The sequence below is a fragment of the Vicugna pacos genome, chromosome X (genome assembly GCF_048564905.1).
Source record: "Vicugna pacos chromosome X, VicPac4, whole genome shotgun sequence".
Lineage (NCBI taxonomy): Eukaryota > Metazoa > Chordata > Mammalia > Artiodactyla > Camelidae > Vicugna > Vicugna pacos.
Genome location: NC_133023.1, coordinates 8393738 through 8417997, shown reverse-complemented (window position 1 = coordinate 8417997; position 24260 = coordinate 8393738). Strand labels below are relative to the sequence as shown.

At 39.9% G+C, this 24260-nt stretch overlaps 1 protein-coding gene and 1 non-coding gene across 2 annotated transcripts in view; one reads left to right on the top strand and one right to left on the bottom strand.

The window, feature by feature from the left end:
• Positions 1 to 24260, bottom strand: part of FRMPD4 (FERM and PDZ domain containing 4) — a 662468-nt gene that overhangs the window by 498911 nt on the left and 139297 nt on the right. The gene's annotated exons all lie outside the window — the stretch shown is intronic.
• LOC116277206 (U6 spliceosomal RNA) lies at positions 11032 to 11139 on the top strand. Its single transcript, XR_004186687.1, has one exon. It is a non-coding gene; the product is annotated as a U6 spliceosomal RNA (small nuclear RNA).

The window sequence follows — 24260 nt, the reverse complement described above, 5'->3', positions numbered from 1 at the left end:
TCCATGAGACAATTAAGCTCTACCAGCCCATAGCATGCCTTACATACAATGACTTAACTCCTCTCCTACGCATCTAAAATGGTACTAGTCATGTGCCATCTTTGGCAGAATTAAGAAAACTGTCACTCAAACCATTCTCAGTTTCTGTGGCTCAAATGAGATACCCTAATCAAGAAAGGCTGGCTGGGGGCTGAGCAGAAGGCACCACAAGATGGTCTTGGCCACACATTATTTATTGCCTTTGTTCCTATGTTACTGGTTCATTTGCTCAAGATTTAAAGTCCCAGGAGTATGGGGGAGAGTTCAGGCATCTGGGAAGGCTTTTTAAAGAGATGCTTTAAAATGGATCTTGAAAAAAATCAGTGGGAGCTTGCGAGTCCAGCAAAGAAGAGATCATCATGTGCCAAGACAGAAGGAGGAAAGGGCTTGGCACGTTTGGGAAATGATGACAAGGGGGATGGGTGTGACTGGAGGCTGATGGCAGAAGATGAGGTGGGAACAGGCCACGAAGGACTACTTCAACAAAGAGTTTAGACTTTAGCCTCTAGGCCCCGAAACATCACTGAAGTTAGTAAAGTTTCAGCATGACAATGAAGAGGCCAGCACGGGAGGATATCCAGAGTCAGGGGATGAAGCGAGGAAAGGAGCCAACAGAAGGGACAGGGGCAAAAGGGTGCAATACCATCAGGGGCGACACGCAACCCTGGAGGAAAGGAACATTAAGAAAGAGAAAGTCATCACAAAGACCAGAAACATCCATCCCAAGGAGCTACATCTCATTTGTTTCCCCCCAAATCCCTCAGACCCCAGTCTCACTAAAAACGAGAACAGAACAAAACACACTTCTTCAATTTTTGTTCAAATGACAGAGAATAACCTCCTCTCCTTGCTTCTTTGTGCTAGCTTCCCTCCATCCAAAGCTTATTTACTCTCTGGGGCATTTATTCTGACAGCACTAAAAGTATTCTAGAGAAAATTAGTTATGACCATATTGCCTGGCCTGGTCTACTACCTTTAGGAATCTATCCCAAGGAATCACTTAAAAATGTATTCAAGACTGGTTATAGCTGCAGGGCTCATAGTGCAAACAAACAAAACAGAGTAAGAACACAAAAGCCACCCAAGTGAGCTAAGCTGGGATATGGTTGCATGGACTATATGCTAGAACACTGTACTGCACTGTGGATCAAGTTGACACACAGAAACATTTACATGAATTAAGGAAAAAGAAAAAAAAAAGCCTTGAATGTACCAGCACAAGAATTGGAAAGGGGTCATAGAATCCTACAGAAAAAAAAAAGCTTATATTTTAGTTATTTTGAGTTACTTTGTATTTGTATTGTCTATTACATAGTTATTGATGGGTTAAAGATGGCTAAATGGTGAATAAAAATAAAATATAAAACAGTTATTTCTGGCACATTAGTGCAATGAGAAATGAAATTTCATTTGTTGGATTAAATTTACATCAAAAATAGAGTTAAATGTCATTGAGCAAATAAGGATCTTGCACAATGTACTTGATGGGGTTTAGACATACTACACTACAATACAGCACCTTGGCAGAGTGAATGCTTTAAGCTGACGGAATTTGAGAAAACTCTGGCAGAAGCAGGAAGGTCACTCTGACCTCCTTCTTCTGGCCTTCTCCCCTGAAACAGGTCATAAGACCCTCATGTAGGAGGGGCCCTCCCCATACTCTGAGGAAAGGAACATCTTGATCTCCCAAAAGCCGAGAAGAATCTGAGCAAACAGGCCTTGCTAAGATCCCCCCAGTTTCCTACAAGAACCTCATACTCCTTAGCCTACCATATTCCTCCACGACTGTCCACTCCTGATCAAACCCAGCATACCAATACACTGCTCTGTTTCTTTGGGTCTTCATTTCCTTGTGAAGGCCCCTGTGTCATGTAAAACTTATATCAAATACATTTGTATGCTTTTCTCCTGTTAATTTGTCTTTGTCAGTTTACGTTTCAGGCCAAGCCAGGGACACTTAAGAGGGCTGAGGAAAACTTTTTCCTCCCTTACCTGTTCTTATGAGTGAAAAGTCAAAATATCCTGGGGAAACAATATTTCAATCAAAAAAGGAGGAGGCTGAAATATGAATGAATACTTAAAGACTAAAAATATTGTATAAGCTTTTCAGGAAAGTAACACAGGGCTATGTGATTTACACAGAAACAGCAAAGAACAAGAACAACTCTGGAAGCGACTTACTCATTCATTATTGTGAAATGGGAATTCATGTTCATTTGATACCAGCCATGAGAATTAGAACAAAACATTCTCTAGAACAACAGAAACAGGCAATTTTTAAAAAAATGCTTTGAGCCTATTTCCTACCTCCAAATACATACAGAAAAAAATACGCACAGAAATAGTGAACAAGAGGAAACAGTTCAAATTTGAGAAAGGAAAAGATGAATATTCTGAAAACCGAGAAGAGTGACAGTTGAGAGGAAAGAAGAAAAATGGATGACAGGAGGAAACAATATTGCAGAAATGCTCTGTAGCATGAAACAGGCTGTAGGAAGCAAGATATTTTAAAGGTGAACTTGAGTGAGAACAAGAGTATGTGAAAGAGAATTCCCAGTTGGTCACATAACAAAAGTGAAAAAAATGTTTTAAAAAGGTACAAAGAGATTAAAGGAAAGAAAATATTGGAGTCATTTAAAGTCATATGTATAATTTAATATTCTCTGCACAATGTTTTCATCTTTCCAAAAAATGCTTTATAACTCCAAATATCTATATAAAAGGTCCTTAAGTTGCTCCTGTATTTCATTTTCTTTAATACAGTAGTTTTCAAAATCCTTAGTTGCAAATAACAGTATTCCAACTCAGACCAGCCTAAACTGAAAAGGAATGAATCTGCTCATTGTGGTAGGTCCCCAAAGATGTCTACATCCTAATTCCCAGAATCTAAAAATATGCTTCCTTACAGGGAAAAAGGGGCTTCTGCAGATGTGATTAAGCTAAGTAAGGATTTTGAGATGGGGTGATTATCTTAGATTATTTGGGTGGGTCCAAGGTAATCACAAGGTCCCTTATAAGGGAAAAGAGCGAGGAGAGTCAGAGTCAGAGAAAAACGTGATGGTAGAAGCAGAGGTCAGAGAGATAAGGAGCCATGAACTGAGGAAGGCAGGCAGCCCCCAGAAGTGGAAAAGGCGGAACCATTTTAGACTTTTGACCTGCAAATTACAAGATAATGAATGTGCATTGTTTGAAGTCACTACATTCCTGATAATTTGTTACAGCAGCAGTAGGAAACTAATACACTAATGTAACCTAGAAGTTGAGGGAGTGTAATGAACTTCCAGCCCATTTTAATCCAATGCTTCAGCTGATATTGTGAACCTGTCTATTACAGTAAGTTCTAAGCAATGTTTTCCTCTGCGCCATCTCATTTTCCAGCAGTTCCTCCTCTTGTGGAAGACAAGACCACTGGTAGTTTAAGGCTTTTCTTGTCCTTAATGTGTGGATGAGTATCCCTTGAGTTATACTGTGTGGCAGCCCTGCTTAAAACTGGCCAGGTCGCAACATTGTAAAATGATTATAAATCAATAAGAAATGTTAAAAAATAAAAAATAAAAAAATAAAAGTCACATATACCAAAAAAAAAAAAAAACTGGCCAGGTCAGAAGAAAAGCAAGAGAACTCCACCTCAACTCCAGAAAAGCCCAGGGCAGAAGGGTTTGGTATAGGCCACACCCTTTTCTTGAACCCATTATTTACTAAGGGTATGCAGTACTTTGGCTAGATCTTGATCCTCCTAACCTTGTGATGTGGGGGGCAGGGAGGGTCTGCCTCATAGAAACCACAGAACTTGAGTGCCCATAAGAAAGACAGGTGCTGTTACCAGAAGAGGGGAAAGGAAAAGATACTGAGTAAATAAGAATCATAGCTACCACTGAGCATAAAACATAACATACTATTTAAAAATCACATATTCAATATCTGACCAAGAATTTCACAATTGATGATGCAACTTCCTTTGGATACTAATTATACAATTTTTAAAACAACATTATAAAATTAAAACAATACTCCAGATTTTTATTACATGTCTGGTTTCATTAGTGCCCTTGACCACCCCCGCCCTCACTCCTAAAAAATTCTGTATTAATAAATGAATTTGGCAACTCAGCAGTAAGAAGGACAATTATTATGTTAATAACATGTAAAACAATTGCAAAATGCCATGTCTAAATGGCACTGGTTTCAACTCAAGGTGGGGTTGCCCCTACAAAGACATGGTCACTGTTCAAAGGGGGCTTGAGATGCGAGAATGTAAGAATTCCCAACAGTTGATGGTTGGTAGACTCTGACAGCAAAGCATCAGGACTCTGATGAGTGGGTCTCCTCCTTCATTTATTTATTTGTTATAATCATGTCCTCCCTTCCTGCTTTGAAGAGCCTGGTCGTGCCCAAGGACAAGTGGTGGGAGTGGCATCCAAGAGGGTGAAGTGACCCCTTAGGGTGTAGTTCTTAGAGAAGTGTTTTAGAAAACCCTTAAAATGTGTCCATTCTTTCCAAGGTCTTAAAATCTCAGGTGAAAGGAACCAACTCTGGTGTGAATATGGGAGTGGAAAAGGATTTTTATTTCTTTTAAAGACTTCCGGGGGTAGTGTGAAAGTTGATCTCAGAAGGAGCTCACTAAATACATACTGAATGAATGAACTGGCTTCAAAGTGTTGCCCTTCCTGACTTGCTGAATATAAATTTAATGTCAAGTCTATACAAAAAGGCAAAACTATTCTTTTTCTTCCTGGTTCTGTTTTTTCATTATCATCAACAAGCATCTGATATTTGCTTCTTTCAGATATTACACTTGTGCTATGAGTCTGAAGTCAGGGGTTAAGTGAAAGATTAAGGGAGCTATACACAGAGATGATTCCGATGTTACTAAAACCACAAATAAACACACACACACACATACACACACACGGAGGGTATTGAAGTTAATGCAAATTCTTAATGTCTACGATAATGCAGATTGGAATTCAGCCAGCAAAAATGTCATTTTCTGGCTTAATGGAGAGATTAATAAATCAAAACCATGAATTATATATGAAGTCTCAGCCAGGGTCTCAGTTATTTTTAGCAGAGGAGAGTAACACGATGCTGCAGGTATGGTCTGTGCCAACATCCTAACTGGAGGAGCAGGTACCAAGGAAAGCAGGGCTGGGATGTCTCAATTAACAAAAGCAGAGACAAAAACTCAGCATCCTCCAGAAGAAAGAGACAGGTCTTCTCAGGTGCCAAACTGAATGGCAAATGTGATGGAACGAATCACAAGGCTGAGGAGGGGCTTTGCCCATGTAATGACAACTAATGCAAATAACTGATTCTGTCTTAAGTGTCTCTGCTTGTCAAGTGAGAAAGGTAGTTTGCAACTGGGATTTTACTTCCCCCTACGCTAATGAAGGCCACCATCTGAAATAAAAATGAAGGGGGATAATTAGCACCACACAAAGCTACATGATGTATGCAGACTTAAAGCAGAGTCCACAGACTTGAGTTCAAATCCTGGGTCTGCCATTTACTCTCTGTTGTCTTGGATGAGTAATTCAACCTCTTGCAGCCTTAATTTACTTCTCTGTAAAATGAGAACCATATGTCTATATTATAAATTTGGGGAAGGATGCAATGAAATGATACATGTAAAGTAGTTAGCATGGTGTCTGGTATATAGTGAGTGCTCAGTAAAGAGTTAATAATTCTCAGTGATATGTCTGACAAGAACAAAGATAAGTGCCTTTGTATGCCCCTACATTAACTTTTAAATTTAACTATTTATGTATGCATATATAAAACTTAAGAAGGGGTGGGTACAGCTCGGTGGTACAGCATATGCTTAGCATGCATGAGGTCCTGGGTTCAATCCCAAGTACCTCCATTAAAAAAAAAAACAAACCAAAAACTTAAGGGATATCAGTTAAAAGAGTTTAGCAGATGTGTCACATAATGATACAAGACCAGACCCTATAGACACTGAATAGCTTTGGAGCAACTAGTGTGACAATCACATAAGGAAAGTTGCTGTACAATGAAGAGAGAAGACAACTCTGAAAAGAGTAAACTGTTCATACAGCATGTCACCACCTCTCGCCTGGCCTTTAGGGTCATGGGCACTAGACCTAGACAGTTGTTCCACCCACTAATGACCATAATTAAGCCTTAGTGCTAAGAAGTAAATCACAAATAATCTAAGCTCTGGGAGACCTACAAAGGGAAGAGATTAAGAACATCTTTCTACTAGAAGAATATTCATCAAATATTCACCAAAATGTAAACTCTAGTTATCTCTGGGTGGTAGAATATGGGTGATTCTTATTTTTCAACATGTTTTCTGAGTTTGTAGATAATTTATAAATGTTCTAATATATTTACATTTACTTATGCATTAAGAACCAGAAGATACTGAAGTAGTATCTTCTTATTTTCTCTAAGGTGGGGGAGAGGCAAGGACCTGCAAACTATCATCTGACTCTCCCCCGTTCTTGTAAATAAAGTTTTGCTGTAACCCAGCCACGCCCCTTTGTGTACTCCCCATGGCTGCTTTGGTATCACAATGACCCAGGTGAACAGGAGCAACCAAGACCTCAAGGCCCACAAAGCCTAACACATTTACTATTTGGCCCTTTACCCCAGAGAAGTCAGCGTGAAGGAAATTCTCAAGCATGGCCTGCCGATTATGGAACACTTATTATAAGCGGGGTCCCTCCAGACCCGTGATGGTTTGGACAAGTCATTAAACTCCTAAGTTGCCTTATTTGTAGAAATAAACATTAACTTTTATTGAGTGTTTAGTATGCACCAGACACTCTTCTAAGTGCCTCACATATATTAACTAATTCAGTCCACATGACTACTGTAAAACACAGATCGATTCTGTTATCATTTTTTACATATTTATCAGCCTATCACATTTGCAAATGGGCCTCTCTCCTACAGATTGACAGGGTTAGTGTGCTTGGATGCTAAGGAAAAGCTTAAGATGAGAACTAAGAAAAGTAAGTTAATTCCAAGACCCATGTTTACATGTTTAAGAAGAGAAGTTGAGATGCACAACGAGGCAGGGGCCAGGCTCACCGCGGCTCTGCCATGGTCAGTTCAGCTTGGAACATGGGGATGGCCTCTGTCACTCACACTTTATAAAGGACTCAGATGAGTTCTCATGTATCCACAGAACAGAGTGAAATGTGGTCGTTAGGAACAACCTTCGTGAATGCTACGGCGGGGAGAGAATGCACACTATTCTCTCACACACACAGAAAGGAAAGTAAGGACAACAGTTAACAGAGTATTTATCTGGGTAGTGGGATAATGGGGTGATTTTCTTTCCCTTTCTTCCTTCCTTCCTTCTTTTCTTCCTTTCCTTTCTCAGAGTTATATGTTGTCCAGGTTTTTTTATAATTAATATTCATTACCTTGGAAATCAGAAAAAAGTTACACTTGGAAAAGAAAAGCACTGATGCACTAGAACAGATCAATATAAGCAAGCTTCAGATAATAAAGGGTCAGAATGTTGTCTTATGAGAAACGTTTGAAGGGCTGTGCAATTTTAATCGTGGAAAAAGATGAAGGCTTTGAAGGAAGAAGAGATAAGGCTCTTCAAATTCTCTGAAGAGCAGCCATGTAGAGGAACTTTATTCCAGGTAGTTTCAGAGAGAACTAGGACCAAGAGATAGAAAGGAAAGGGAGGTTCCCTGAAATTCAATAGAGGACATACTTTTCCACGATGACAGTGTACTAAAAAAAGCACGATAGGGCTCCCTCTCTGCAGAGGCACATGCCCAGATGAGCAACTACAGAAACACCCCCAGATGCTAGATGACCACACATGAACACGCACTCCCAGAGGCCAATGAGCACACATGGAAATACACATCCAGATGCCAATGAACAAAGAGGCACACACCCCGATGCTGGATGTCATTCCTGCCCACAACCCTTCGTAAGAAGTGACCACGAAGTTGGCTTTCTATCCTTAAAGATGCTCCTCAGGGCTGGGAGATATGTCCTAAAATAATAAGCCATATAGTCAGTGGCATGTCTTTAGGGACGGCAGCATTTCATGAACGTGAAGAATGCCTGGGAATCAATAGCGCTGGTGACGAGTAGCCGCAGAAGGGTCACATGGTCATACTCAGCTGCTCCTTTCAACCACCTGCTTTATGGCTTCACAGATTCAGGGGACACTCATCACCCTCCCTTACAAAATGCTCGCTCTCATTAAGAAAGAAAGAGGGGAGCTTCAAAGTGGAGGGAAGGAAACCAAACATTAAGGAAAAGAGGAGAAACGAGGGATGATAAAGTATGGAAAACAAGGGAGACAGCAGCAAATTAACACAAACATAAAAGTGCTTAGAAAACAACTGGTAGCAAACATTCAAAGTTAATTTACATTCTGGCCTTTGAGGCTTATTCAGTGGCTTAAACAGTACCTCCTTTTTTTTAGATAGTTCAAAAACTGTCCTGAAGAAAGTCTTACAGAGTATAAATGGGTTGTTTAAATAGGAGGAAAAAGAAAAACCAAAACAGCCGTGATACTTGTATTTTTATCACCGGTTCTGCTAATTAGCTCTGTGACAAGGAAGAAGTTACTTCATCTCTCTGAAACTTTGTTTCTTCACGTACAAAATGAGAATTGTACCTACCTAGACGGTTGTTAAGAATTAAACATCTTATACGTAGGGACCTCTTCATTAGATGCTGAATACTACTCAGTATTATTGTTGGCGTTAAAAACAATTTATTTGGTCTAATATTTTCCAAGATTCTATCTGAGGTGAGATTTACATATACTAACTCTATTGAAGTCCATAAAACCTTTGAGAGTTGTGGCCGACAAACTTTTTCTGTAAAGGGCCAAACAGTAAATATTTTAGGCTTTGCAGACCTAAGTCTCTCTCAAAACACTCAGCCCTGCCTCGGTAGCGCGAAAGCAACGGTAGACCGTATGTAAGCGAATGGGCCCGGCTGTGTCCCAACACAACTTTATTTACAGAAGCAAGCCGGATTTGGCTAGTGGGCAGTAGTTAGCCTGCCTCTCAGCTCCCAGTGGTCCCAGATTACAAATGGAAAAACTATTGGTCAAAGTGCTCAAGCAACTTGTCCTGGGTCCCTCAGCTCACAAGTGGCGGGCCTGGGATTTGAATCTAGGACCATCTGTCCCAGAGTTCACGTTCTTTCCTCCAGACTTAGTTGTGTTTGGCATGGTAACTTTTGCAGTTTTAAAAGCAAAATTTATGGTTCAGAGGAGAAATTCCGCTCAGCTAAACACACAATTGCTCCATAACACAAACTGTGCCCAAAGAACTCAAGTAGAACACATCAAGATTCCAGGCCCCACGCTCATTGTAAAATTTATAGTCTCAAAAGGGTTTGCCAGCAATATTTCAGTGAGAAGTTGGCCTTGCTAAAATCAAGTGAAGAATTATTATGTGAATGTCAAAAAATAACTTTAACCTGAATTTCCTGGAAAACACTTGTGAACATTTTCTTGTTTGGGCTTTGATAACCCAGAGATTTGCCCCACACATCCAATACATTGTCATAGCGAGAGGAAATGAATGACTGATGTTTTACAGAACAGGAAATGGGAAGAAGAAAATGTCCATTCTTCCAATCACTTATGCTAAACATTCATTTCCTTTCCAGGTGAGTCAGTTTTCAGTTGGGTTGCAAACAGAGGGAATGGAGAAAGAAAGAGTAACAGAATCAACTGGAGAGCTTCATCACAAGTATACAGCCCAGCCTTCACCCCCACTACCCCAAGATTCAAGACCCCCTGGGTGGAGTCAGGGAATAACATGACGTCTGCTCTTAGGGAGCAAAATAAGGGGAAATCAATATTTCAGGCAATTCTAATCATTCCATCTTCAGGGGCATTGGTTAAAGCAGAGATTCTCCCCTTCGGCACTGCTGACACTTCGAGTTTGGATAAATCTTTGTTGGGGCAGCTGCCAGAGCAATCTAGGATGCCTGGTAGCAGCCCTTGCCTCCACCCACTAGATGTCAGTAACATCCTTCCCCTAATCATGACAATAAAAAAAATGCCTCCAGACATTGCCAACTCTTCCCTTGGGGGGCAAAGTCACCCTCATTGAAAAGTACTGGGTTAGAACATAAACTGCCCAATACTGGCTTTATTTTAACATTCAGTCCAAAAAGACAGGAGAGGATAAGACCACACGAGACAGAGCACTTGTCTTCTACTTCAAGTACCATAAGCTCACTCAGCCCCACTTTTTTATTGAAGTGTAGACATTGTTTTGTATCTTTGAACTCATCGAAAACTCATATGCACTAACTCAAATGCACTAATGTGCTTTCTTCACATTTTTTATAGTTCCAAATATCATTTGTCATTCACTGTAATAGGTTTGATGTCAATATTAATGTTCTAGGGATCAACATGTTTTCTCTGATTTTTTTTCTTTTTCATTCTGTCTTTTACACCTTTTAAGTGATCTTGGAATTTGCAATAACAATCTCTCGAAATGTATATTACCTCCAGCCTTCCCTAACTAAAATTCAATTAACCGAAATATGTAATAAAAAGGAATTAGTCCTCAAATAAATGTCATTCTACTGTCAATTAAAATATGACCTAGGTATACCCAATAACAAATGTTGGACAAGATGGAGAGAAACTGGAACTGTCATACATTGCTGGTGGAATGGTAAAATGGTGCAGCTACTTTGGAAAATAGGTTGGCGATTTCTTTAAAGTTTAACATAATTTATCATAAGACCCAGCAATTCTACTCTTAGGTATCTACCCAAGAAGAATGAACACATACGTCCACACAAAGACTGGTACCCAAATAACAGCATTATTTATAATCACCAAAAAGTGAAAGGAACCAAAATAATTCATTAACTGGTGAACGGGGAAACAAAATGTGGTATTTTCATACAATGGAATAGTGTTCAGCAATAAAAAGAATGCTACAGTGTGGATAAACCTTGAAAATATTATGCTATATGAAAGAAGTCAGACACAGAAGATCACATACTGTGCTCACTTTGGCAGCACATATACTAAAAATTGAAATGATACAGAGAAGTCCAGCATGGCCCCTGTGCAAGGATGACATGGAAATTCAGGAGGCGTTCCATATTTTTTCATGACAACGGCAACATTATTGTAGTATATAAATGTATCAAAACAACACATTGTATACCTTAAATTTATACAATGCTACACATCAAATGTATTTAATTTTTAAAAGACCATATTATGCATTATGCTATTTATATGAAATGTCCAGAATAGGCAAATCTATAGGCAGAAAGTAGATTAGCTAGGGCTGGGGGTATATGTGAGAGGTGGGGATGGGGAGTAACAGCTAGTAAGTACTGAGTTTCTTTTGGGGGTGATGAAAATGTTCTAAAATTAGAGTGTGGTGATGGTTGCACACTTTTGTAAATAAACTAAAAACCACTGAATTGTACACTTTACATGGGTGAATTTTATGATATGTAATTTATATTCCATTAAAGCTGTTAAGGGAGTACATAGCTCACATGGTACAGTGTGTGCTTAGCATGTATGAGGTTCTGGGTTCAATCCCTGGTACCTCTTCTAAGAATAAATAAGTAAATAAATCTAATTACCTACCCCTACACACGAAAAAAGCTGTTAAAAACATATATTGCATAGGTCTAGATGAAATATTTCATGAATGAAAATTGAGGTTCATCTACCAGGCCAGAAGCTTGGTTGGTAAGCTTCCACTGTCCTGTTCATCAGGCCTGAAAATGCAGGTCTGAACAAAGAGAGATTTGTCCCTATCTCTATGTTCCCTTCCATTCCAACCTTCTCTGCATCTCCCAAATTAATGATATGATATCAAGTTTTACTGATTCTGATTCCACTGTTGCCATGACATACAATGGAATCGCAGATCAGTTGACTCATTCACATGTGTTCAATGAAGGCAAAACTTCATTTTAGTAGAGTAGGTGGTACCTACTTTCTGGAGGATGCAGGAGCATTTAAAGTCCTCACACCTCAAAGAGTTCCCTTTCCTATTCTGTCCCCAACTCCCTTTGCTTCCTTTGGCCTAGGCTTTCATTCTAACAGTTTCTGTCAAATGTATACTAAACAAAGTGTTTCATTAATGGATTTTGATCTAGATGGAGGAAAGATTCCAGTGTCTTGCCACAGGACCATGCTGTTATCAGCATCACTGAAGACGTAGACTCCTCGAATTCAATTCATTAGTTACTCAAGGATTGAAGGGGCATAAAAGATATTAGGTAATAGAGTTAAGATTAAAAAGCATCTCAATAAAGTGCAACAGTGCTGAAACAAACAAAATAAAATTAAATAAGAATAGATATACTGTAAAAGTTCAATAAATCCATTTCAGATGAACAGAATGAAGGAGACCCAGCTTCGTAATCACTCATTTAAAAGAAACTGGTGGGATGTAAATTGGTGCAGCCACTGTGGAGAACAGTAGGGAGGTTCCTCAAAAAAAACCTAAAAATAGAACTACCATATCATCCAGCAATTCCACTGCTGGATATATATCCAAAGAAAATGAAAACATCAGTTGGAAAAGATACATGCACCCAATGTTCACGGCAGCATTATTATTTTGTTAATTGAAGTACAGTCAGGTACAATGTGTCAATTTCTGCTGTACGGCAAAATGTCCCAGTCATGCATATATATACATATATTTGTGGCAGCATTATTTACAATTGCCAAGATACAGAAGCAACCACAGATGACTGGATAAAGACGTGGTACACACACACACAGACACACAGACACACACAGACAGACAGACACACACACACACACACACACACACACACACACAGTGGAATACTACTCAGCCATAAAAAAGAATGAGCTTTTGTCATGAGCAGTGACATGGATGGACTTGGAGGGTATCATGTTTAGTGAAATAAGTCAGAAAGAGAAAGACAAATATTGTATGATGACATAGCAGAATCTAAAAAATACAATGAACTGGTGAATATAATAAAAAAGAAATAGATTCACAGATATAGAAAACAAACTAGTGGTTACCAGTGGGGAGGAGGGAGAGAGGAGGGGCAAGATAAGTTTAGGGGATTAAGAGACAGAAACCACTATGTATAAAATAAGCTATAAGGATATATTGTACAACATGGGGAATGTAGCCAATATTTTATAATAACTATAAATGGAGTATAACCTTTAAAATTTGTGAATCACTCTGTTGTACATCTGAAACTTATATGATATTGTAAATCAATGATACCTCAAAAAAAGATGGTGAGTTTTATATGCCAACAATTTCCATGTGAATGAGATATATCATTTATTTATAAAAAGAATATTATGTTCATGAGCAGCAGTAATAGAAGTGAAGAACTGAGTTGACATTTGGAGTACTACATACATTTCTGAATGTAATATTTTAAGAGATATATTACAGAGTAGTCATTCAATGGCCCTCAACAAATAATTGAGCCAGCAGTATCCGACATCATGCTTGTTTCAGGGAATATAGGGAAACAGAAGAAAACAAGGTCCTTCTTCTTGTGAAGCTTCTAAGCTATCAGGAAGGCAGGTCTTGAGTCAGTCATTACCAGCACAGTGAGTCTTACAGAGAGAGAGGGCAGGGCTCAGGAGAGCAGGAAAGGGTGGACCCAGCCTAGATGTCCTTTCACAGGAAGGTAACCTGGATGGGGAGGTGTCTGGAAATAGTAAGACATAGTTGAGAGGTGTAGGAATGGATAATCTAGATGAGAGAGAATTGATGGGGTGTGGCTGAAGTGTAGTTATGTGAATGAAGACTCAACCAGAGAATATATATATGTATAACTGAATCACTATGTCATACATCAGAAACTAACACAACACTGCAAATCAACTGTGCGTCAATTTAAAAAAATGTTAAAAGAAGAAAAAACCAAAACAAAGAATCAACCAGATAAAAGGATTAGGATTACTAGGGAGAAATTAGGAGGATGAAGACTTTCTGTGTGGGTAACTTCCTCAGACAACAGAGGAGGTGGCTTAATACGACAGGGAGCTTGCCAACACAGAAAGTGTTCAAGCTGATGACCTTGTGTTGGACTAGATCAGGGGTCAGCAAACATTTTCTGTAAAGGGCCAGAGAGTAAACATGTTCGGCTTTTCAGTCTGCATAGTCTCTGTCGCAACTAGTCACCTCTGCCGCTGTATAAAGAAGAGAGTCACAGATAACACATAAATAAATGAACGTGGCTGCGTTCCAACAAGACTGCATTTCTGGGCCCTGACATTTGCACTTTGTATAATCTTCACATGGCATGAGATAGTCTTCTTTCGATTTTTTTTCCCCCAACATCCTCAGCTGGTGGGCTGTGAAAATACAGGCAGTGGGCCAGATTCAGCCCACAGGTGCAGTTTGCCAATCCCTGGACGAGATGACGTTGGAGACTGCTCCCAGTTCTGTGACTCTGAGTCTGGGGAAAACCCGAGAGACATGGTGTGTCCTTTTAAACTCATCATCTTTTTCCAAGAATTATAACTACAGGTAACACTAATTGAGACCAAAGCACAGAGAATGCTTCACTGCCACAAAGTGGGGAACTGGAATTTGAACCCAGACAGCCTGGCTCCAGAATTATGTTTCTATATACTCTTTTAGTTAATCCATGTGGCAAACCTGGAAGGCAAGCACTTCTGGTCATGCTGCGCTATAGCAGGAAAACAGGCAAGAGGGTGAGTGCTGGGGGCAGAGCTCATTCTGACACTTAACTCCCCCAGCCCCACCCCTGACTGTGAAGTCAGTTTACCAGATGAGCTGGGCTCAGCCACAGTTCAGGTAAAGACTGGCAGCTCACCGACTGGCAAGTCCAGGAAATGGTGGCAGGCATAGTGTTGAGCCTCTGGAACTGGTGATGCCGAGTGAGTGTGGAAAGGCAGGAAGAATGAATAAACAAGGAATCCAGAAAAGCAAGGAAACTTAACTGTTTGTCCCGAAGTTTGACCTAGGGGAGAGCCCTGCTTCAATTTCTCTTCTGTAAAATGAAAAATGAAGGATAATATTAATATTCACCAGTCTCACCCAAGGGTATTGAGTAAATTAATTAATGCCAATAAACTGCTTGAGGTATTTAGATGGGAACAAAAAAAAATCAAGAACAAGTACAGCAGGGCAGTTGGTTTGCATTTATTGTTGCATTTATTAAATTGTCACTCTCCTGGTCTTTGGGAGGCTTTACGAATAAACAACAGCATATTAATTATTCTCAGAAAAAAAGTGTATTAATTATTCTTATCACCCTGAGAAGACCAAGTCTAAATGTCAGCAGACAATGGGCACTACGACCGGGAGATTTTGGACAGCCAATGACTAACAGTCTCTGAAATCTCTTTACTGCTTCTGTCAGCCTATCATTCTGTCATGGGAATGACAGTTTCAGCCTCTGTGTTGCCTTTCTTCTAAGAAATTGGAGCATGAACTCCCTGCATTTAGGAGTTCTTGTCACATGATGGTAGTCTTCTGCCTCCTAGAAGGTACCATGTTGTAGAAAGGAGGGTATTGGACAGACAAGACAGGAGAGCTGGCTGGGCTGAGGCCCCAGCACAGAATTTAAGTAGGACACTGATTTGTGGCCCCCTCATCCAGGAGGCCCTCTCTGATTTCCAGGCTGAGTTGGATGTCTGTTCTCCATACCTCAAGAGTACCCAGCACACCTCTATTCTACTACACATGCCCTTTTGAAATTGTTGATTTGCTCATTGGTAGATTGGACACTCCTCAAAGGCAAGACTGTTTTGTCAAGGTCTTGTCTGCAAACACTGCAAAGCTGAGCAGGTTGTAGGCTCATAGTAAACATTCCATAACAATAAACTGTCCTTGGCTGGCTCATCAGGAAAACGGGAGAACAGTATGAGAGAGTTATTAACGTCTCTTCTGGTCTTGAGAGTTAGATAAATACCACTCTTCTAACTCCCAAATAGACTCTCATACAGGTGGGTTGTCCTCTGGCTTGAGAGGGAGTAGGGGAGAGAGTCTCAAAGAAGCAAGAAGTTGATGTGACTAGATCCTTCTCTTCCTATGGAACAGATATTCCCTTCTCAACTCGGCATCTGGAGGGATTCATTTTCAAACAGTGCCACTCTTAATACTCTTCTGCTCACAGCCCTCTAAGTGATCCCCCATCTTGCCTGGAGTAAAAGCCACAATCCTAATGACCACCAACAGGTGAGTACATAAAGAAAATGTGGCATATATATATAATGGAATAGCACTCAGCTCTAAAAAATGAATGAAATAATGTCATTTGCAGCAACATGGATGGACCTAGAGATGATCACACTAAGTGAAGTAAGCCAGAAAGAGAAAGAAAAATACCATATGACATCACTTATATGTGGAATCTACAAAAGTGACACAAACAAACTTATTTACAAAACAGAAACAGACTCCTAGACATAAAAAACAAATTTATGTTTACCAGAGGGGGAAAGGGGGAGGGATAATGAAAGAGTTTGGGATTAGCAGATACAAACTACTATAGGTAAAATAGATAAACAAGATCCTGCTGTAGAGCAGAGAACTCTACTCAACTATATTATCCATTGTAATAACCTACAATGGAAAAGGGAAAAAAGCCACAATCCTTCCCATGACCTCTAGACAGTGTACCGGCTGCTCTTCCCCTCACTCACCTCTCTGACTCACTCCAGTCCAGCCACACGAGGGTCCTGACTATTCCTCCAACTTACGGCGTACCTTCCATCCTCAGGGGCCAAACCCTTGCAGTTCCTTCCTCCTGGAACTTTCCCCCGTATATATACCAGTGGCTTGCTCTCTCACGTGCTTCAAATCAGTCAAAAAGTACCTTCATAGGCAGATCGATTCTGACCACCTACTGACAGTTTGCAGTCTCCCTTCCAGCACTCCCCGTCCCCTTGGCTGATTTATTTCTTTCCATAATGCTTGTTTCCTTTCATTAGACTATAAAAGTTACTTTTACTTTCTCGGCTCTTTGAGCTGGTGCTTTTGACTGTCTTGATCACTGCTGTGTCCCAGCACCTAGACGCCTACCAGGCATGCAGCATGGGACTCAATGAATGTGTGTTGGATGAATGGACACGACCAAGGCAGCACAATGAGGTGAGCGTGAGCCTCGTGAGCCTTAAGCCCCACTGCCTTTCCTGTTTGGCCTTTGGGCTGTTGCTCTAATCTCATGTTCAGGGCCTCCTCCAGAGTCCGTATTTGCTCTGCTCTTAGGCTATCTTTCCGTTTTCAACCTGTATCCACAGGTCACTCCTTTTCAGGTCAGCGGGAGCTCCATCCCAAGGCAAATTAAGCAGGAGGGAAAGTGATGGAAAGGAAAAATGTCTGCATGTACTAATGGAAGGTAAAAATCTATTATCAACAGGGAAGGCATGGGACTGACCATTGACCTTATTTCCTGATGTGGAAAAGGAGGCAAACATCAATTTTTCAATCCCAGACTCTCATAAAAGCTATTTTTCAGCTCATGATGGTTAGAAAAGAAACTTCACAAATAAAACTTCAAAACACAAATCTAGCACTGTTTTCCAGGCATAGCTGGTGTTCATGGGGGCTGTCCAAATCTTGAAGTCCTATGTCCAATGATATAATTCATTATAAGAGCAAGAAAGAGGCAGTGAGGTAGAACGGAAAGATCCAGGGTTTGAATCCAGATACTTGTATTTCTTATAAGAAGAAACACAATCGTAATACCTACTTTATGAATTTATTTTAGAATGAAACAGGATATTTTAAGACTGGCATATTGTATGTACAAATATCCAATCCATAATAGGTGCTCAATAGATGTCAGTCAACAGCACCACCACCACCACCACCACCACCATCATCATCATTGTGGTTACCTGGAAGGGTTGATCTATCTAGGGGGCAGTAAGAGAGAAAAGTACCATCATGCTAAAGGAAATAGAGAAGAGGGGACCTTTCATAGGTTGAAAGATGAATCTGATTCAACTAGATGAGATTTCTCAAACTTGGCACAGTTGACATTTGGGGCCACATAATTCTTTACTATGGGGGGCTGCCTTGCACACTGTCAGACATTTAATATTATCCATGTCTTATACACACTAGATACAGTAGCAACCCCTGCCCCATTGTGATAAACAAAAATATCTCTATATATCACCAAATATCCTGGGGTAGGCACCATCACCCCGGGTGGAGAACCACTAATGTCTGACCGCAGAACAGGAAATAGAAAGCAGTAAAAAGCAGATCTGACTTAAAGCTTTTGCACACATTCTCTTATATATCTTTGTTTATCTTTGTGGTTTACAGCAGAAGTTGACAAATCATGGTCCGCGGGTCAAATCCATCCCACCACTTGTTTTCGTGCATAAAATTTTATCAAAACATAGACACGTTCAGCATGCACATATCACCTACGGCTGCTATCACACTACAGAGGCAGAGCTGAGTAGCTGTGGCCCAGGCAGCATGGCCAGCCAAGCCTAAAACATTTACTGTCTGGCCTTTGGCAGACAAAGTTGTCGATCCTCAGCTTATAGCACAGATAGAATCTGGAGGCAGTCTGCTTGTTTTTAAATCCTAGTTCAGCTAACAGTTCACCAGCACTTTTTGCAGCAAAGTCCTTGAACCAACTGGTGTTTCAGCTTCCTCATATGTCAATGGAGCTGACAATAATGGTGCCAAACTCACAGGGTTGTTGTGAAGATTGAATGAATAAAGACACGTGATGTGCTCACAACAGCTGTGGTAATGCCATAGGCACTCAATACATGTTTGCCACTGTAACGCTCTTCAAGGGGAAACAAAGAAAACATGGTGATCTTACTCTTTAAGGGACTGACTGACATATCTATAAAATCTGCCCAGAAAAGAATAAAATCTCTCACGTCCAATAAACTTACTAGTCTCTCTTCTTCAATCATCTCTCACTAATATCTGATGAGCTAATTTCAAAGAAGGAAGGGGAGACTCGAATGCCTTTGAAAAATATGAGTTTAAAGTATCTGATGGAAAACCCAGAAGGAGAAAAACAAATCTGTAGTGAAACTGATATGGGCTTTATGTACTTTCTGGACACTTCAGATTGAGAAAGGCTATGGTTTCCTTTTTCATTGTCTCCTTCCTTGTCTTATTTTTGAACTCCTCTAAAGGAAGGCTTTCAGGTAATAACATACACTCACGGGGCCCGGGATGTGTACACATCGCCATCACAAGCCCCCCACCCGGACTAGACCCGGAGCCTCCCTGTACAGGAGCAGATGGGATTCTTGCCAGCCCTCTACCATTTGTTCAGGTTGTTTCAGCTTCTCCAAATCCTGTTTATTCTCCAGGTGTCAGCATGGGTGCTTCATTTCTCCTCCCGGCCCTTGGCATGCTCTCAAGACTACTTCAAATTCCAGAAGTACTCAGAGGACTGCACCTCTCCACAAAGCTTTTCATCCCACACTCGCTGCAGCTGTTCCTCCACTCTGGTTCACGTGGCTGCCTTGTTTCCCAAGCAAACATTAAATGACTTGTGGCAAGGACCTTAACTTGTGTTTCGCATGTGTCTCTCCTGTTGCACCATGCTTAGAGGGGAGCTCTTAGTAGGCACCAAACCCATGAAATAATTAAAAATTGTATTAGTTCCGACTCATGTATTCAATAAAGGACTCACATAATTAATCATGTATCCTTGCGGCCCTATGACGTAGAAAGTACTAATGAAACCAACTTGAAGATGAGGAAATTGAGGCTTACAGAGATTAAGCAATATGTCCGAGGTCACAAGGTAAGTGGTAGAGCCAGGATTTGAACTCATATAGTCTCTCTCCAGAACTTGTACTTTTAGCCACTACATTATGTTGCAGTAAAGAATGTGTTCAAATGCAGAAAACAAAGTAAGAAAGGACTCCCACAAGTAGACACAGATACATAGATATAATCCTACAAATCAACACAGAAGCAAACAATATCATGGTTAAATGGGTGAAAGACTTAAACATATGCTCCACAAGAATTTATCCAAATGGCCCACAAACATATGAGAAGATACTCAACTGCATGAGTTATCGGGAAAATGCATATTAAAACCTTGTGTTGCTGTCATCACATACCCACCAGAATGTCTGAAATAAAAAGATGCAGAGCAAGGAATAGAGTAACTGGAACTCTCACACGCCACGATGGGACCACAGAATGAGACAATTACTTTGGAAAACCGTTTTGCAGTATCTACAAAATCTCAGCAAAAGCACATCTTGTGACTCAGCAATTCCACTTGGTTTATGCTCCACAGAAATGTATACATAGGTTCACTTAAAGGTAAGTACTAGAATATTCACAGGAAGACCATTTGTAATAGCTAAAAGCTGGAAACCACCTAAATGCCAAACCATAGCAGAATAAATAAAGAAACATCCATATTCTTCTAATCAAATATGATACAGCAAAGAAAAGGAATACGTAACACTCTCATCAAATGGATGAATTCCACAAACACAATGTTGAGTGAAAAAAGCCAGAGACAAAAAAGTACCTAGCAAAGGATCCAATTTAATATAGCATAAAACCTAGTGAAACTAACCTATGCTGTTAGAAGTTAAGAAAATGGTTATTCTTGGAGAATGAAGTATGACGGGGGTCTTCTCAGAGAAGACTGCTAATAATCTATTTTTTAATCTGAGTATTGATTATGTGAATGTGATCAATTTGTGAAAATTTATTGAGCTGTGTGATTAAAATACGTACCCTCTTCTATATATAGACTATTCTTCCACATAAAGTTAACATTATTTTGGTTGATTTAAATAGGAGTAAATGACCAACATTTTCCTTTATTTCCAGGTACTGCTTTTTGTTTTGTACATAGTATGTAGATATCAAAAGTCACCATTCCCCGGAGAGAGCAACCTATAAGGAAAGAATAGTTGTTCTGCTCACACTGTCACAAAACCCTCCATTCTCCAGCACCAGTTCACCACCTCCAGTCTTTTGCTAAACACACTAGAACATGTCATTCTTCACACAGAGCTCAGCACTCAACAAATGGAAAGAACTTCATTTCATAAACAAGAAAACAGATTCTTAAGAATCGAGTTGTTGGTCTGAAACCATGCAGCCAATTCACAGTTGAGATGGGAGCATGGTCCCAGAACTCCTGCCTCCTAGGAATTAGCAAAGTGCCATAAGAAAGGTCCACAGTTTACATTCTCCTGGGGTGGCTGACCATCCTTGGAGCACAAAAAAAAAAAAAAAAGGAAAGAAAAAGTCTGCCTGCAGCAAAGGCACCAAAAGTTCTCCATCAACAGACTTTTCCACGAAAACCTGACAGGAATCTAATAGGAGAGGACACATTTATTAATTTTCTTTGCAGCCAGTTGTTTCTTTCAGACTACGTGTACGTGCTAATTTCTGTAGCTGAACAGCAGAATCATCACCTAGTCCTTGGTTAGTAATTACATGGTACATTGTGCTGTAGTGATTGTTAACATGCTTTGGGGGGAAGAAAGAGAAAAATCTTACAAGTAGCAATTTTTTGCCTTGTCATCTTGAAGGCAAAAAAAATCTATATTTTTGTATTCAAGGAAAACATGTTTAAATTAACGATGTGGGTATTTTTTGTTTCTCCTTGAACAAGGCTTTTGTATCTCTTCCCTGCTTAGTGCATACTGATGCCAGAAGGAGGTGAAGCTACAAAAGAGGCCAAAGTATTACATAACCCAGCCTGGGTAAACAAATCTGTCTACCTAGGAGGCCTCCTGAATCTCGATGCTGACCCTGGGTGATATCAACAATGAGCAAGGAATTCTAAGAGGAGAGCGCCAAGTGCATAAACTTGTACACTGTATACAGGCTTCAGAGCAGGACAGAACTGAGCACATGGATGAAAGAGGGGAAGTTGGCTTGGAAAGCCTGTTGTGCCGTATTCTGAACTCTCCTCTCTTTGATTTCCCCGCTGCTTCTTAGCCCCTATCCCCACCCCACCTCCCATCCTTAGGCCCTTGATGCTTTCGGTGGACACACTCTAAGGTGACCACCAAGGAGTCACATTTTTGCCTAATCCCCTCCTCTTGAGTCCAAGTAGGACTTATGATGTGCTTCTAACCAACAGAATATGGCAAAGATGGTGAGAAGTCACTCCCTTAAGTTATGCTCCGTGGCAAAGGTGATGGGATATTAGGCAAGATTCCAAATTAGAGGGACGGAACCAGAGACTCTTCCTTGCCGGCCTTGAAGAAGCAAGCAACCATGTTGTGGGAGAGCCTTGTGGTAAGGGATGCAGGCAACCTCTGGGAATGAGAGTGGCCTCAGCACACAGCCAGCAAGAAATTTTGGGACCTCAGTTCCACAGCACCAAGAAACGATTCTGCCAACAACGAGGTGAGTTTGGAAGAGGATCCCAGCAAAATAAGGCAGGCCGGCTGACACACTGTTGTCAGCTTGGTGTGACAATGAGCAGAACGCCTAGCCCAGCCACACCTGGACTCCTGATCCACAGAAACTGTGAGATACCACATGCATGTTGTTTTAAGCCACTATTTGTGTTAAGTTGTTACACAGCAACAGAAAACAAATACACAATAACAGCAGGACAGCCAGAAAATGCACAAACATATGGAGGTTAAACAACATGCTCCCGAATAACAAATGGGTCAAAGAAGAAATTAAAATTAAAAATCAAGAAATACCTTGGAACAAATGAAAATGGAAGTGCAACATATTCAAACTGACAGGATGCTACAAAAGCAGTTATAAGAGGGCAGTTTATAGTGGTAAATGCCTACATTAAGGGAAAAAACTCAAATAAACAACCTAATTTTATACCTCAAGGGACTAGAACAAGAACAAACTAAGTCCAGAGGTAGCAGAAAGAATAAAAGAAAGATCAGAGGAGAAATAAATGAAATAGAGACCAGAAAAACATCAGAAAAGACCAATAAAACTAAGAGATATTTTTTAAAAGATAAACAAAATTGACAAACCTTTAGCTAGTCTAACTCAGAATAAAACAGAGAGGATTCAAGATCAGAAATGAAAAAGGAGACATTACAACATACCACAGAAATGCAAAGGGTCATGAGAAGCTACTAATGAACAATTATATGCCAACAAACTGGATAACCTAGAAGAAATGGATAAATTCCTAGAAACATACAGCCTACTAAGACTGAATCATGAAGAAACAGAAAATCTGAACAGACCAATACTGAATGAGGAAATTCAATCAGTAATCCAAAACCTCCCACCACAGAAGAGCCCATGACCAGATGGTTTCACTTTTCACTGGTGAATTCCACCAAACATTTAAAGAAGAATTAAGGTCAATCCTTCTCAAACTCTTCCAAAAAAACTGAAGAGGAGGAAACACTCCCAAACTCATTTCACAAGGCTAACATTTACCCTGACAACAAAGCCAGATAAAGACACCGCAAGAAAAAAAATTATAGATATCCCTGAAAATTCTCAACAAAATACTAACAAACTGAATTCAACAGGACATTAGAATGATACATCATGATCAAGTAGGATTTAACCCTGGGATGCGAGAATGGTTCAACATATTCAAATCAATAAATGTGACACACCACATTAACAGAATGAGAGATAAAAATCATATGATGATCTCAATAGAAGCAGAAAAAGAAGCTGATAAAATTCAACATTTTTTCGTGATAAAATCTCTCAACAGATTGGATATAGAAGGCACATAACTCAACATAACAAAGGCCATACATGACAAGCCCATAGCTAACATCATATTCAATGGTGAAAGGTTGAAAACTTTCCCTCTAAGACCAGGCACAAGACAAGGGTGCCCACTTTCATCTCTCCTATTCAACACAGTACTAGTAGTCCCAGTCAGAACAACCAGGCAAGAAAAAGAAATAAAGGCATCCAAACAGTAAAAGAAGGAGTAAAACTATCTTTGTTTGCAGATGATATAAACTTATATATAGAAAATCCTAAAAATTCTACCCCCCGCCAAAAAAACTGCTAGAACTAATGAATTCAGTAAAGTTCCAAATACAAAAATCAACATATGGGAAACAGTTGCATTTCTATATACTAACAACAAAACATTTGAAAAAGAAATAAAGAAAGCAACCCCCCCTCAAAAAGCAATCCCATTCACAATAGCATCAAAAACAATAAAATACTTAGCAATAAATTTTCAGAGCTGCACCCTGAAAACTATGACTTTGATCAAAGAAATAGAAGATACAAATGGAAACATATCCCAAGTTCATGGATCAGAAGAATTAATATTGTTAA